This window comes from Aphelocoma coerulescens, chromosome 13, assembly GCF_041296385.1.
Source record: "Aphelocoma coerulescens isolate FSJ_1873_10779 chromosome 13, UR_Acoe_1.0, whole genome shotgun sequence".
Classification (NCBI taxonomy): Eukaryota; Metazoa; Chordata; class Aves; order Passeriformes; family Corvidae; genus Aphelocoma; species Aphelocoma coerulescens.
This window is the reverse complement of record NC_091027.1, coordinates 17,798,871-17,812,473: the sequence shown is the minus strand read 5'-3', so window position 1 is coordinate 17,812,473 and position 13,603 is coordinate 17,798,871. Positions and strand designations below refer to the sequence as shown.

General features: G+C 53.0%; 1 long non-coding RNA gene across 1 annotated transcript; it reads right to left on the bottom strand.

Moving 5' to 3' along the window:
- Nucleotides 1-4,783: 4,783 nt before the first annotated feature.
- Nucleotides 4,784-6,528, bottom strand: LOC138118317 (uncharacterized). The gene is made up of 3 exons (XR_011155089.1): nt 6,459-6,528; nt 5,703-5,955; nt 4,784-5,573 (listed from the first exon to the last, which is right to left on the bottom strand). It is a non-coding gene; the product is annotated as an uncharacterized lncRNA (long non-coding RNA).
- Nucleotides 6,529-13,603: the final 7,075 nt, after the last annotated feature.

Genomic DNA, 13,603 nt, shown 5'->3' with positions numbered 1-13,603 from the left:
ACAGCTGAAGAGGCACAGGTGGGAGCAGGGAAACTGTGGCAGAGAGGTGGAAGATTGGTGTTTCTCCAAGTGTGATGCCTGTTGGGAGTGCGGGATGGAGCTCAGCACCACCCTGTGCCTCTAAATTCGGCCAGATTAAAGTCTCTTTACAGGGTGACAACATCCTGTTTAGCTCAGAACCCCCGTTATTTGTAGGTCCAGGCCACAGAAGGGGATGAGGACACTGCACTGCTGTTTTCCTCCTCAACAGTGTGAGGAAGAGCCCAGGGCTGCCTGTGCTCCTGCCCCTGGCCTCTTGATCCATCCCCAGTGGGGCTGCAGGTACAGGAGATCATCCCTCAAGTCCAGGGGGCCAATCCCTTTCCAAACCTGCCCCTGCTCCCCAGGCTCTCCCGTGCCTTGTGCTCCATCCCCAGGTGTCAGAGATGCTTCATCAAACCTCATTCCTTTATCAGAGCTGTTATCTCCTGTTCCCAGCACCCTCCTCATGGAATCACAGACCCACAGAGGGGTTTGGATTGGAGGGACCTTAAAGCTCATCCAATCCACCCCCTGCCGTGGGAAGGACACCTTCCCCATCCCAGCTTGCTCCAAGCCTGGCCTGGCTGATTGCCTGTGCTGTCCCTTGGAGAGGACGGGCACAACTCCTGCCTGGAGAGATCCGTGTGTGCAGCTGCCCCTCCAGGGCCTAACAGAGCCCTGTGGCCTCTCCCTCACTTCGCTCGTGGCTGCTTCGGACTGGAAGTGTTGGTGGCCACAGGCCAGGAACTGATAATCCAGGCAATTAGCCAGGAAAAGTGCATTTATTTGTCCTCTCTGGTGGGTTTTCCCACAGCACTCACTACAGGCCACAGGATGTGAGCAGGGAGAGCCCCTGGTCTTTGCTTTGTCTCAGCAGGAGGATTTTGGGGTTCTCTGCACCTGAAAGCTCCCGGCTTTCTTTTCTTACAGCTCCACTTGCAGCACTTCCAATCTGCAGGGCTTTTCCTCGGTGAACCTTTCCTTGTTCTCCCACCACCATGTCTCTTCATTTTCGTTATTAGCACATGGAGTGTGAGTCCCAGCCCTTCCCTCCCATCCTTCCTGCCAAGAGGTCTCTGGGTTTATCTTCTGGATATTTAATCTTGTGCTGCTTTTCTTCCACGGGTTCTGATTAATTTTATTCAGGTACACAAAATTATTTTGTGAGTGACACTCACCATTAAAACATCCTGAAAGTTAAGATGCTCTAACCTCAATCCAGTGAGAACATTTTGGGCATCCTTCTTCTCGAGTTTGAACTTCACGATAATTTTTCTGTAATCCACTTTTAATTGCGAGTCCCCGGCATTCTGCTGGCTCACACGAGTGGCTGCTGGGGAATATGGAAATTCCATGGAAACATGAGGACCATTCTGTGAAACAGCCTCTCCAGGCAAACCCGTCCTGCCACGTTCAGTGGGAGCTGCTGGGCTGGGGCTGTGCAGCTCTAATGAGCCATTGCAGCAGCCAGCAGCTTCCCACTGGATTTGCTGCATATTCATGTGGCTTCCTTCCCCTTGTTCCAAAATTCTTTCCGGTAGATTAACTAGGAATTCTCAGTTGTTTTCTCAAGTGCTGTGGTGCCCAAGGATTGTTCTGTCCTTCCCAGCCTTGGCTGAAGAGTGGGGCCAGTGTTTGGAGAGCTGGGGGTGCTCACCTGGAGAGGAGAAGCTCCAGGGAGAGCTCAGAGCCCCTTCCAGGGCCTAAAGGGGCTCCAGGAGAGCTGGAGAGGGACTGGGGACAAGGCATGGAGGGACAGGACACAGGGAATGGCTTCCCAGTGCCAGAGGGCAGGGATGGATGGGAGATTGGGCAGGAATTGTTCCCTGGGAGGGTGGGCAGGCCCTGGCACAGGGTGCCCAGAGCAGCTGTGGCTGCCCCTGGATCCCTGGCAGTGTCCAAGGCCAGGCTGGACATTGGGGCTTGGAGCAGCCTGGGACAGTGGGAGGTGTCCCTGCCCATGGCAGGGGGTGGCACTGGATGGGATTTAAGGTCCCTTCCAATCCAAACCATTCCATGATTCCATGAAATTCATTTTGCCCATCACTCAGAGCTGCCTTCTGATCTTCCTAAACGCTTCCACTTGGTGCCCATTTCCTAAGACAGCCTGTGTAGGGGATTGGGAAGAGATGGTTTTTAAGGTCCCTTCCAACCCAAACCATTCGAGGATTCTTTGATCCTATAATTTTCCATGGGGCATAAAAATATCTGTACACAAGTTTTGAAACCCATAATCAAACAGAAGCCTTGGGAGAGCCAGACAGCTCTGGTTCATACTGGGAGCCACATGGAAGCTTTCAGGGGGCACCAAAAGTCACTTGAAATGAAAAAAAAATACTTTGAATTCCTCCCTCTCCTCTTTTTGAACATTCAGAAACACAGTCCCTCCTTAAACTTAGTGCCCATTCCTGATAAACACAGCAGCTAAAAAAATGATAAATATCTTGAAGTAGGGTTGCTTCCAGGCCTTTCCATGGAAAGACAGCAGCAGTCTTGGATGAAGCACTTCCCGGGGAAGGGAACTCACATTTTAAGGAGAACCACAAGGGGATGAAAGGAGACTGGAGGCTGCCAGCACCAAACCAGACTGGCTGCGGTGCTGGGAGAGCTGGAGGGGGAAAAAGGGGGGTAATTAAAGCTCCTTTTTTAGTGTTACCTCCATTTTACTAAAAAAGAGTAGAAAGGGAAGCTGTGATTTTGCAGCAGGATGGAGCCAGCAGAGCTGTGGCTGAGGGGAAGCCAAGGGCAGCAGCTGAGGGCTGCGGGCAGCAGCCACATCCTCAGTTTGTTATTAGGGTCGTGCAGGGCCAGAGCTACAGGTGAGGGGAGTTTTCCTTCTTTTTGGAAAACAATCTGCTGAAGGGAAGGAGCACAGATGTCTGTAGGTTTCTCCTGCCCTTTTCCAGTCCCTGTATTTCTCTTTAGCTGTGTTAGAAGGAAGTTTGATTTTCTTCCCTTCTCCTCCCCTGCGAAAGATTAACCGATGGCCGCTCGATCTCACCTCCAAGGCCTTGCTGGCTCCTTCCTCACCTCAATCCGTGCCCTTCCCTGAGCTCCTCTGGAGCATCAGGGGGCTGTGCTGATCCTCTCTGTCTGGAAACTGCAATGATTTTAAGTGTCTGGAGCTCCTTCTCCATTCCCAGGGGCAGACATCCCTCAGCCTTGGCCCAGCTCTTCCCCTTTCCCACCCAGTGCTGTGCTCTGAGGATTTTTGATCCCTCATCTTTATCTCCAGGGCTTTTCTCTGCAGCTGTGGAGGTGCCTGGGCTCTACAACACATTTGGAGTGTGGGGGCTGTGCCAGGGTTTTGGGGGGCTGTGAAGAGATTCCTGGTGTATCACTGCTCCCAGCTTGTCTTGGGAGATGGGGAATTCAATTCCTGTGTGTGGTGCTTGGTCCTCTCTTAGGGTCTGTGGGCACTTTTGGGTTGCAGGAATATGTGGAAGAGAGGAGAGTGGGTCAGCCTGGGAGCAAGGGAGGATTTGGGCATGGTGAGTGAGCAAAGCTCAACCCCAAGGAGCCTTTGGGACCGCTGTGCCCCACTCCTGGCGGGTCCGTTGTGCCCCGGAGCGCAGGAAGGGGGACCTGGAGGGGAGCCCAGAGGCACGGTGATCCCAGATCCCATGGACTTCTGCAAAGCCCCCCGTGCCTGGGGTGGTGGTGGGGGCTGTTCCCAGGGCTCTGCAGGGGTGGGAGTTGTTCCCTGCTTTTCCCATTGGAAAAGCTGACAGGGGTCAATCAAGAGGCTGTTCCCCAGTCTGTGTTTGAGGGAGGTGCCTCCCTTGCAGGGCTCTCAGGGCTGCAGGGGGCTGAGCTGAGGCTCTTTGGGGCTGTTTGGAGCGGTTTGGAGCTGGCTTCTGGCCTGGGATCATCTCCATGGCACCGGGGTTTCCTGTGGGAATGTCTCGTGGGGCTGCCTGGGCCTAAAGGGAGCAGCTGGCTCAGCCTCCCCTGTCAGAGGCTCCTCGTTGGAGAGAAAAGCTTTTCCTGACCATTCTGCTTTCCGTGGCCGGGAGGGGTTTGTGGATGGCCAAGGCTGCCACTGGGGGTCAGGCCTTTGGGAAGTGCTTGGGATGAGCTCTTCTCATCCATCCACAGGAGTGGGATGGAAAGCCATCTTCCTTTCCTAACTGTGCGGGCAGGAACAAACCTCTCTGTGCTTGAACCACGGCCCACTGAAGGTGGCCATGGTGTCCCTGTGTCTGCCCTGGGCTTTGGGCTGAGCTTTGGCAGAGATTTTGCCTTGCCCAGCTGGGGCTGGAGCTCCGTCTCCTGCTGAAGAAGGGAGGCCTGGGCTGGGCTGGAACAGAGGAGCACAAATCCCCAGATCCAGTGCTCACGTCTGCCCCTGGCTGGGTGAAAGCAGCTTTCAGTCCTATTGTTTGTAGGGGAAAAGTGCCTGGAGTTTCTTTCCTGTTATTTCTCTTTTCCGAGGTGTTTATTGCTAAGAATAAACTGCTGCTTCACCTCCTGCCCGCCCTCCGAGCTGCTTGGGGCCAGCATTTTAGACTTCAGCTGGAGCTGCACAGAGTCAGTGACCTCGTTTTCCAGAGACCTGGCACAAAGGAGCAGGAACTGGATTTTGCCTTCATTTACCCCTTAAGGAGCTGGCCCAGGAGGGAAAGGCCCCTGTGAGCAGGTCCTTGCTGGGGAGTCACACCACAGGGAGGCCTGAGCGGGAATCAGCCATGCTGGCATCATGCTGGGATAGTTTTCCTCTTGGAAATAAAAAGTGGAGCAAGCCACAGCTGAGCCAAGAGGATTTTTGGTTTATTCCACGCGCTGTTCACTTGTAACAGATCTCTGGAGCAGGCCTTGCCCTGCTCCTCATCCTCAGCCTGTCCCACAGCTCCTGCAGCAGTCTGGCTGCGAAAATCCATCCAAAGCAAAGAAATGAGAAGCTGGGGGGGGAGGTTTGGGAGAGCCTTCCCCTTCTCCTTTGCTCCTGCACACAAACTCTGCCTTTTTCAGGGTGGGACTGACAGTCCAAGGGCCCACAGAGCACATGGAGAGAGCTCCTGGGGACACCAAAACAGAGATTTCCAGGGAAAATCAGCTTGAGAGCACTGGGACACCCTGAAAATCGCATCAAGGCCTCTGAGGGCACTGGAAAAGAAACAGAGGGGCTCCAGGGGTATCCAAACCCTCCCGAGGGGCACAGTTGGAGCAGGACAAACAGAGCAGGGCTTGTTTCCCTCCTGCCTCTCCCTCTTGCCTCTCCTCTTCCCTTTCCATCCAGGGAACACAAAAGCAAACCAAGAGCTGAGGGAAGCAGAGGGAACCAGAGGGATTCAGAGCACTGAAAAGCAGATGGAGGGATCTGAGGGGCCCCGGTGGCACCAAAATCCATATGGAAGCACGTGGGGGTTCACCAGGAAAGAGCAGAAGCCTCTGGGGACACAGGAGGGGCACCAAACCCAAATTAATTCCATATGTGAGAGACCTGGTGGGGTTTTGTCAGCCTGAGTCCTGTATCTGTCCTTTCTCCTCCATGTGCTGGCATCCAGGTTTCAGATGGATTTCACGGTGCGTGAGCATCCCGGGAGAATTTCCTGCTTGTGGGAGAGAAACGTTCCCGTTTCCACCCGGATCTTACAATGCCTTGTCAGTGACAAAACATTCCCAAATCCTCTCATTTATCAAATGGCCAATCCTGTTAACAGCTTAAGAAACATAATTACCTGCAATCTCTTCTGCTATTCATTTTCTGCCTGTACTTCCCTCTCCCTGGCAGCTTCCCAGGAGCCAGGCAGGAGCTGCAGCCTCAGCACTGCAATTCCCTCTGCAGTGGGAATCACGGTGCTCCCAGGGGTTTTGCCTCCCTGTTTGGAGCAGCAGGAAGCAGGTGAGTGGGGAAGGCACCAGTTGTGTGCAGCTTTCCAGGCACTGGAAGTGCTGATCCCTCTGGATGGTGGGAACATCATTGACCAGGATCTGCTTTTTCAGGATGGAAGAAATCCCAGTCAGATTTCATGGAATCACAGGATGGTTTGGGTTGGAAGGGACATTAAAGATGATTCCCGTGGGCAGGGACACCTTCCACTATCCCAGGTTGCTCCAAGCTCCCAACCTGGCCTTGGACACTTCCAGGGATCCAGGGGCAGCCACAGCTTCTCTGGGAAATCCATTCCAGGGCCTCGCCTCCCTCACAGCAGGAATTCCTTCCCAGTACCCCATCTATCCCTCCCTTTGGCAGTGGGAAGCCGTTCCCCCTTGTCCTGGCACTCCAGGCCCTCTCCATCTTTTTTGGAAGCTCCCTATAGGAGCTGAAATGCTGCTACAAGGTCTCCCCCAAATCCTTCTCTTCTCCAGGCTGAATTCCCTTGCATTCTCTGATTTCCCTGTGCGCAGGTGGCTCTGGGAGAAGCAGCAGGAGAGGCTGGGGCAGGATTTGGGTGCTGGAAGGGGCTGTGGGAGCTTCAGCAGCACAGCAGAACCTAAAACATCAGGGAACTGGTGAAAAGGGGGAAATCAGGATCAGCTGGAGGCAGTGCGAGCTCCTGGTTCGGGCACTGCTGAAAGGAGCTGATTTCCTCATTTCCTCATTTCCTCATTTCCTCATTTCCTCATTTCCTGCTCCTGACTTCCCAATGCCTCATTTGGCCCAGGTCTCAGGCAGGATTTGGAAGAGCAGCATTTGCAGCATGCAGGTTTGCTGCCTTCCTAAAAGTTGGTTCGTCATGGAGCAGCTCGACCCGAGGAGAACCCTCCAGGACCACAACAGCTTCTCCCACAACCACCAAATTCCCAGCTCTGTCCTTCCCATGCCTTTTGGGCCTTAAAATCTCACACCATGCTGAGATCCCTAAAACCCCAACACATCCTCACTGGCATTACCTGGCCAGGACAAGCCCTGTCTCCTCTCTGTGTTCAGAGCTGCCTTCGGCCAGGAAGGATTTTTCTGATTCCTGCTCCCCTCCTCTCTCGGCTACTTTGGATCCTGGGTGTTTTGGATAAATGATCCACATTCCTTCTGACACTTTCATATGTTATTTTTAAGCAGGTTTTCTTTTTTATGCTGCTTGCCCATGATTTCTCCTTGCAGTTCTTTGAGTTTTGTATTAAAACCCCCCATGAATAAACTGTGTACAAATCACAAGGTCTTTAAAAAAAACAAAGTCAGGCGACATCTTAAGGGATTTGGGGCTTTTTGATCCTGAAATGCTGAGTTCAAGCATATTTTGGTCACTATTATACAATAACCCTTTCTTAAGAACAATTTGAACCTCAAATACCGAGTGTGGCCAGAACTGCCTAAAAAACTGCTTTTCCTTTTGGAAATAGTTTAATTCATGGCTCAAAATTCAGTCACCCACAGACCAAACATCACCCAGAGCCAGAGATTTTGGAAGGCTCTGGCCTACCTGCCTGGAGCAGGGAAAGGAGTGGGATAAGAAAGGATCCAAGTCTTGAGGAGGGATGGAACCAAGCTGGATTCTTGTGTTTAACAAGAGATCATTTATATATAGGGAGATGAAGAACTGCAAGTGAATAAACTGCACCTAAAGAAAAAAGGGAAAACTGCCCCAATAATGATAAAAAAAGTAGGACAGCTGTGGTTTTCTGACAGAACTTGCTATTTCTTTTGTGACATTTATCTCAAATCATGCCAACCCTTCAGAGCAGCACTAATGCCCAGTGGAGTTCTCCAAGCTAAATGTTTCGTTGTCAGTGCAGGAAACAAAGATAATGGAATTTGAATGCTGGATGCAACAACAGGGGCTGCCTCTCCCTGCCCCACGTGGGAATGATGGCTCCAAAGGGCCTCACCAGGACAGGCTGGAGAGCAGACACCTGGTTTGTGAAGAAATGCCCAAGATCTCAGCTATTTTCCCCCATGATTTGTTTCTTCCTGGAAAGGAAAAAAAAACCCACCAACCCCCCCCCCCCCAAACAGTTGCATGAGGACGCCGTGATTTCAAAGCCAAGTTTGAGCACATTTCTGATTTGCAAATGGCATCTCAGCATTTTCATGAGCATAAAATGCTGCTGTGGTGCCGTGGTTAAATATTTCATTCCTGCTCCCTGAACAAACTTAAAATCTTATTAGGAGGCGTTTTGACATTAAAGTGAGCTTCTCTGTGGTGCCCAGCGCTGAGACATCTCCAGCTCCAAGTGCAGCTGCAGGAGCCCTCCCTGCCAGGGAATGATCAAAGGTGCCACCCCTGAGCCCCTGCTTGTCCCCACAACCAGCCCAGGAGGAAAAACACATCCTGAATGTCCCCAGGGCTGGGGGAACAGCATGGAAAATCCACGGCAAACACATGGAAAACACACACTGCTGTCAGAACCCTCCTGTGAAAAGGTTGGGCGAGTTTAGCAAACAGAAATGCTCTGCCTGGGTTCAAATTGTGCTGCAGCAAAACCTCAGCCAGCTGCTCCATTTGTTGTGTGGCCTTGGGAGAGGGAAATGCTGGGAAAAGGATTTTGGGGAACAGATAGACAAGGAAACATTCCCTGAGGGATTTTCCAAAGCTCCCCACAATCCCCCTGTGTGCTGCCCTCAGATTTGGGGGGTGGCTTGTGGCAACTCCCAGGATGTTCCTGGGACCGTGGGGTGGGGTGAGGTAATTCCCAGTGAAGTCCTGATGTGGGAGCAAGGAGTTGCTCTTCCCGCCCCCCCAGAGGCTGGAGCACATCTCCCATGGGAGCTGCTGGCTCTGCTCTTCCCAGGGTGGGTGTTTAACCCCCAAACAGCCATCACTGCCCTGCTGGTGGGAGGAGGATGTGGGAACTGCTCCATCAAGTGCCGCTGTGGGAGCTGGAATGGGGATGTTGACCAGGGCTCCCAGTTTCCCGTGTTTATTCCATTGCTCCCCATGGTTCTGTGCCACGCTGGTTCTGCTGGGGCTGAGGTCCCCAATGCCACCGTGGTGGCAGCACTCCTGGAGTATCTGAGGACCCATTTTGGGACTCTGAGCATCCCAACTCCACTCCCCACGCCTCCTGGATGTTCCTGCTGGTGCCTCTGTGCCCTTGGCACACCCTGGTCCATGGGGCGGGTGCAGGGCTGAGCCTGCAGAGCTGAAGTCGTGGCCTTGGGTGTCCCAGAGCAGGATGTGCTGCAGGACAGGTCACAGGAGGGGACAGGGGTGCTTTGCTGGCTCCTGCACTTGGCTCACACAACCCCAGGAGTGCTCCAGGCTGGGGCAGAGGGGCTGGAGGGGAAATGATTGCTGGGTATGGGTGAGGCCCCTCGAGGGCTGCGTCCAGCTCTGGGCACCTCACAAGAAGACCTGGAGGGGCTGGAGCGTGTCCAGGGCAGGGAACGGAGCTGGGAAGGGGCTGGAGAGCCCCAGGAGCGGCTGAGGGAGCTGGGAAAGGGGCTCAGCCTGGAGCAAAGGAGGCTCAGGGGGGACCTTGTGGCTCTGCACAAGTCCCTGACAGGAGGGGGCAGCCGGGGGGGTCGGGCTCTGCTCCCAGGGAACAGGGACAGGAGGAGAGGGAACGGCCTCAGGCTGGGCCAGGGGAGGCTCAGGGTGGACAGCAGCAGGAATTTCCCCATGGCAAGGGTGCTCAGGCCTTGGCAGGGGCTGCCCAGGGAGGTTTGGAGTGCCCATCCCTGGAGGTGTCCAAGGAAGGGCTGGAGGTGGCACTCGGTGCTCTGGGCTGGGGACAAGGTGGGCATCGGGCACAGCTTGGACTCCATGGGCTGGGAGGGCTTTTCCAGCCTAAACGATCCCAAAATTCTCCCCCTAGGGCTCCACCCAGCCCCCAGGCAGCCTCACAGAGGCTCTGGAAGCACCAGCGTGTCGCTGAGCAGCTTAACCAGCTCTTGCTGCGGGTGAGCGAGGCCCCATCCTCATGCAGGGAGGGGACGAGCAAGGGGAAATCAGGGCTTATGTTTGCCACTGATAAATGCATTAATCTTTCGAGCAGAATTTCAACTACAACCCTTTTCCAGGCACCTCAGCGCTCCCTTATTTTGCAGGCCTTGTAAGGGAATGTGATTTTGCCTTTTAACTGGAGTGTATCTTATGCTAAGCAGCGAGATTAAGCGGAGGGATCCAAAAGAAGTTGCTGAATGGCAGAATTGCCTTTATAAATAACATTAATAATTTATCCGATCCAGGGGTTTTTTGGGTAAATGAAATACCTGCCTCTGTATAAAGCCCGCTGAATAGGTACACATCTCTGCTTTTATGAGGCTGGGATTAAAGAAGGGAAATGCTAAGGGGCTTATCTTCGCTTCAGTTTGCAGCCCTTCCGGCTAATGGCAAACTCATTTAAGGAGCTGCTGTGTTTGTGCCAGCTCTGGCTTTGTTCTCGGCGCTGGAGCTTGGCTGCATTTCCCACCACGGCGCTGGGGAGAGCTGAGAGGAAGCACTTTGCTTTCCTGACCTCAGATTACCAGACAAAAGCCAGCAAGAATCGTTTTCCTCCCTGTTCTGCGCTGCTTAAAGCGTCTGCCAGGCCAGGACCTCCCGTGTGGGAGAGGCTGGGGTTGGATGAGCCCAAGGAGCTTCTGTGGAACGTGTGCTGGGATGCCCCGAGCCCTGCTGCACCAACGGGCGTGAAACGGCAACGTTCACCCTCCCCAAAGTCCACGAGCTGTCACTTCCCAGCTTTTCTTTCATGCCTGGTGAAAATCAATCGCTTCAGAGTTCACTGAAGGTGAAGGCAACGTTTGCTTTCCATTCAGGGCTGAGCCGTCTACGGCAGCGAACCTCTCGGAAGGGAGAATAGCAAAAATCAGCAGAAAGAACCCCTCTGAATAATTTCAACTAGGCAAGGGAAAAGCAATTTGCTCCCAGTTATTCCTCAGACAAAAGTATGAATATAAAAAATCATCAGCTATTTACCCTGCCTGGACTGTTTGCATGAGGTTTGTGCCATTCCAGCTTTGCTTCACCGACCCTCAAAGACCTCATCACCGGATCCTCGAGCCATTTAAAGAAATCAGGGGGCTTGGGGGATTTTTTTTTTTTTTTTTTGCATCAGCAAGGCCCAAAAGCAGAAGAAACAAAAGGGGTTCTAAATCTGACCCAAGCTGCTGCTTGTGTGTGCACTGACCTGGATCAGGCCCTGACCGACTCTACCAGCAAGGAGATTTTACCCAAAATTATGTTACAAGCTCTGTGCTCTGCATTCAGAGAGCGAGGCTGTGGTAGAGGCAGGTGGGAATTTACAATCTGCTTTAGCAAAACCTGACATTGTCTTTAGCTGGGTGTTTGAAGGCAGTTTTGTGTCACCCACATCTGCTGCTGCCCAGGCAGGCCCGCAATCCCCAGAGCTGTGCTGCCGCAGCGAGGAGAGGAAGCAGAAAGGGAGATGAAGACCTCCTAAGCTTTTATCAAACCCCACCAAAAAGTCGGGAGATTTGGGGATTATGCCGTGTAATTACATTACCTGCAGAAAAAAGTTGCCTGAGAATTTCCTGTCTTGTGCTGCCAGCGCTTTTCAGCCATTAGTAACACACAACTTCCCATTGTCTTTTCCAGAGGCACAGATGGGCTAATTTTCAGCTACCTGATAATTACACACTGTTTGAAACTATATCAAAAGCTTCCACTCCTGCCATCCTGCAGCAGCCACTCCTGCAGCTCCCAAAGCCCCTGGCTGGGGCGTGCAGGAGTCCCCATCCCTCAGTCCATCTGTCCATCCTGGGGTGGAGCAGCGGAGCCTCCACGCTCCCACTCAGCCTTCCCAGGCTGTTTTTGTAGGATTTTGCACCTTTTCCAAACGGGTTGGAGTCACTGAAGCGCCACCAAAAGCATCTTCCCGGCTCCATGCCAGCATTGTCCCGGGTTAATATGGGATAGCGCTGCATCGAGGTGGTTCTACTGAAACGCTCGTGGGGATGCTGCTGGTGTGGGGAAATGAAGGATAAACCAGCACAGGAAGCTAAAAATCAGCATAACAAGGGTTTAGTCTCAGTTTTCCTGGGCAAAGCTGGGGATTGCCAAGCTGGAGAAAAGCAGGATGGACAGGAAGGGTGACAGCCCCTCCTCTAGAGCCAAGGTGGGGGCCAGAGAGCCTCCTTGTCCCCTGATCCCTCCTCTTCAGGAGTGGTTTCTCTGCCAGCTGGGCTCTGATTTGGAGAGTGTTTTTTCAGTGGGAAAATGCAAAAGTCTTCCCCACTCGTGTGTTTTCTGCTCCCCATCATCATGTCCTCCTGTTCCCTTATCAAAGAAGGAAATTAAATTGGGTTGACATGACTGGCTCTTGACAAACCCATGTTCTTTGATTTTATTCATCCTTTTACAAGTTGCTCATTTAAGCCTTTCCTCCAGCCTCTTTCAGGGAATTTAGATTAAGATGATTATTCAGGGTTTTTTCTAACCTTTCTTTTAATATTAAGTCTCCTCTTCAAAGAGAGGTGCTTCTCTCATCTCCAGGGACCTCTGCACCTTCATCAAGTTTGAAGATAACCACCAAGGGTTCGATGTTCCGGGTGCCTCTCATTTTGAATACATTTGACACATCCAAATGGCTCCAAACTCCTTCACTTCCTCTGGCCTTCCCCACAGTTCCCTTCAAAGCTGTTTCATTCGGTTTCATCCACAATTAACCTTTGGATAAAGACTGAAGCAACGGAGATGGGACAAATCCCTGCTTGGAACGCTCGGTCTGTTCTCCCTCCCCAGGCATTCAGGGCCCTCCACACCCTCCTGTTCTCGTTTTACATCTGATTTATCTGCAGGCCCTTCTGGTTGCCTCCAAAACCTTGTAAGCAGCTCCCACTGCGTGTGAACCCATATTATCCCTCTTTTCCCCCCAGGAATGTGCCTGTTCCCACTCTCCACACGATTCTTCCCAGCTTCCAGGCCCCGCTGCCGCCGTAATGCCATCTAATTATGCTCCTTATCAGCTTTCCCGGGAAGCAGTTTGTTGTTGTGCACCATCTTTGGCGTCTTCTGGGAGCTGCCAGTTCTCCTGCCTTTCCTGATTGCACATTCCCATCCAGGAGAGCTCCTCCAGCACAGCCCTGATGGCTGTCAGCTGCTCATTATTTTGTTATTTCTATCAGCCCGCCTCGCTGTGCCGCTGGGAAGGGATGCTCAGGTGATCCAAAGCTTCTCCTATTCCCCAATCTCTTGGGATGCCAGTTAAGGACTGGCCTGATAACGCTGCAGAGCTGAAGGGAGGGGGTGGCTGAAAGCTCCTGCAATCCTCCCGGCGGTGACCCGGGGTTGGGACTGAGCGCAGAAGGAGTTCCCTGGGGGAAAGGGATCCAGAGCTGGCCAATTTTCCCGTGTTGGATCACGTGTGGGAAGTGGGGCTCTGGCATCTCCTGTTCTGCATGCACATGGAGATGGGCTGGGAAAGCAGCTCTGCCCATGCCTTGGCTCTTCAGGACCTTCATATCCTCGGCTCAGGAGGACCAAGGTGTCCCCACCTCCTTGTCCCTGTTTTTGGGGTCCCTGCCTCACACTCCTGAGGTTCCCGTGCTGGTACGAACATCTTTTTGTGTCTCCTGCGGCCACGTGGAGTCAAGAGCCGCTGGAAAGGCGTCTCCCAGAGGGAGGAATTCCAGCTGCCCTCGGGGATGTGCCACGCTCGGCTCCCGGCTGTTTCCCGGCGCGATTTAGTCTCAGGTTTAACAAACGCTCTCGCTCGCCTGGAGTAATGAAGCAGCGAG